This window comes from Suricata suricatta, chromosome 12 (genome assembly GCF_006229205.1).
Source record: "Suricata suricatta isolate VVHF042 chromosome 12, meerkat_22Aug2017_6uvM2_HiC, whole genome shotgun sequence".
Taxonomy (NCBI): domain Eukaryota; kingdom Metazoa; phylum Chordata; class Mammalia; order Carnivora; family Herpestidae; genus Suricata; species Suricata suricatta.
The window spans coordinates 16,910,249-16,912,388 of NC_043711.1; the positions used below are offsets into that span (position 1 = coordinate 16,910,249).

General features: G+C 59.3%; 1 protein-coding gene across 5 annotated transcripts in view; it reads left to right on the forward strand.

Moving 5' to 3' along the window:
- Nucleotides 1-1,538: 1,538 nt before the first annotated feature.
- DHX30 (DExH-box helicase 30) overlaps nt 1,539-2,140 on the forward strand; it is a 29,656-nt gene continuing 29,054 nt past the window's right edge. For 2 of the 5 annotated variants that reach the window (XM_029915980.1, XM_029915979.1), the window contains exon 1: nt 1,539-1,756. The gene's annotated coding sequence lies outside the window, so the exon portion shown is untranslated. The remainder of the gene's footprint in view (nt 1,757-2,140) is intronic. The other 3 variants (XM_029915982.1, XM_029915981.1, XM_029915983.1) reach the window with 2 other exon arrangements.

Consider the following 2,140-nt stretch of genomic DNA (forward strand, 5'->3'; position numbering starts at 1 on the left):
TCTGTCACCTTCCCACACACCTGTGGCCAGGGACCAGCTTGGTGCTCTGCAATCACCTTGTCATTCCTTCCTTCCTTGCCCTTTTTGCCGCTGAGCGTAGCTTAACTCCTCACTACCTCTCTTCTTGTTAGTACCCTAACTCCTATTTTCCTTGCCAAGTTTACCCTCACACATCCAGAACCACCTTCTTAAAATCCGAGAGTTATTTTACTCTCCTTCTTAGAATTATAAAAATGCACACAAATTTGTATGCAAGAATGATACATCCCTCAGCACAGCATTCCTAGCTGTCCTTTTTTGCTCCATCGCCTCTAAAGCCTGAACACATATCCAACCCTCTGGTCACACTGCATTACCTTATATTCTCAGAATTTGCCTTTTGTTCCACTGGCTGTCTCTGCTTCCATGGTTCCTTCTCCTTGATGTTGGCATTAAATATTCCCTTCTCTCAAAGTTTTAACACTTTATACCTCCTCTCCAGAATTTGTCGCTTTCTCTTTGCCTCCCACGGTGCTTTCGTCTTGTTTATCAAGTCCTAAGCCCCTTGAGGACAGTTCGCTGGATCTTCAAACCTGCTTTTAACAACTGCTATGAACTTCACTCAAATATCTGCACAAGGATCATTTCCCACAAAGCATAGCACAGCACCAGGCCCTGCTCAGAAGAGGTGGAAGGATTTGCATGAGTGCATGGTGCCCCACACCCTGGCTGTCCAGTGTAGAGAGAAAGAAAATACTACTTGTTACATTTAATTCCTCGGATAAAAATGACGGGCTGTGGCACTAATAATTTATCCTGAAAGGCCACGTCTTAACATTTTCTAGGTCTTTCCAGCTGTAAAGTCTTGACCCAGCCTCAGAGCTACCCCAACTGAGTTCTCTCTCTCTTTTTTTTTTTTTTTTTTTTTTTTTTTTTGCTGGAGTCCCCTGAACTCCCACAGGAGCCTCATTTAGAGGACCGCAGCAACGTCTGGGACAAGGCCCTTGCTGACATTTGAGAGGCCGAAGGAGGAGGCGAGACCTCCAGACCCGTCGGCACTCGTACCAGCAAAGGGCCACCTTGTCCTTTCCCCAGCGGTTTACCACGTGCCATCGCGTTGGTCTCCTCCTAACACTGTCGTGAGGCAGAAATTCTCACCTCCCTAAAGAAACAGGAGATCGGAGGGGAGACAGAGAGGAGAAGAGGCGTGGCAGCGGGCTGTGGCGGGGAAGGCGGGTGGAGGTCCGGAGCCCGAGCTGGATTTCGTTCCCGGCTCAGTCCCGGCCGGCCGGGGGCCGTGGGGGAGGGCGCGCAGAGGACGCGAGAGCCCTTCCGCTCTCTCACACTGCGGGGAGATGAGGCGCGGCGAGAGGGGCGCCGTGTGGGGCCCCGGCCGCCCAGACCCGCTCCCTCAACGGCCCCACAGCTACCCGCGTGCCCACACCCTCGGCGGCTCTACCGGAAGTCCCGCCTGCGCCTTCCGCGGCCGTCCCCCATTGGGCCCGGTGCCGGGTCTCGCCGCGGGTTGGCCGCCCGGCGGCGTGAGCCCCGGGCGGCCTCTGCGAGCCCCTGCTGGGGGACCCTCTGGAGACCCCCTCAGAAGCCGAGTTGGCACGGGAGGCGGGGCGGGGAGCTCCGGGGCTGCCGGCGGGACTTCCGCCACGGGACCCGGAAGGTGCCGCGCTGCCGCTGGTGGGAATTGTAGTCCCGCCGTGGTTGGGGGGGCCCGCGGCTCATGCGCGGTGCACCGAGGCTTGTTTCACATCTGTAACAACAGGTGAATTGGGCTTTTTATTCTCCCCTTTCGTGTCCCCTTGAGGAGCTCGCCGCGGCTGGGGGTGGTCGGCGCGAGGAGGGGCCCGGGTCCGATCGCCGGCTTGGCGGAGAGTGGGGCGGAGAAGCGGGCGGGCCCGAGGAGCAGGCCGGGCATCCTAGGCCTGCCCGCGAAGCCGGCCCGGCCGGGCCGTGGGCAGCCAGGCCTCGGCCTGCCGTTGCCATGGAGCCTGGGCGGGGGCGGGGGCCAGGCCGGTCCGCCGGGGCGGGCCTGGTAGCCAGGGGCTCCGCGGGGACCGCGGGAGAGGCAGCTTCATTGGCGCAACGACGCCTCCGCCTCAGGGGATGCTCCGTTCTCCGAGGCAGGGCCTGGAGGAAGACCCCGGAG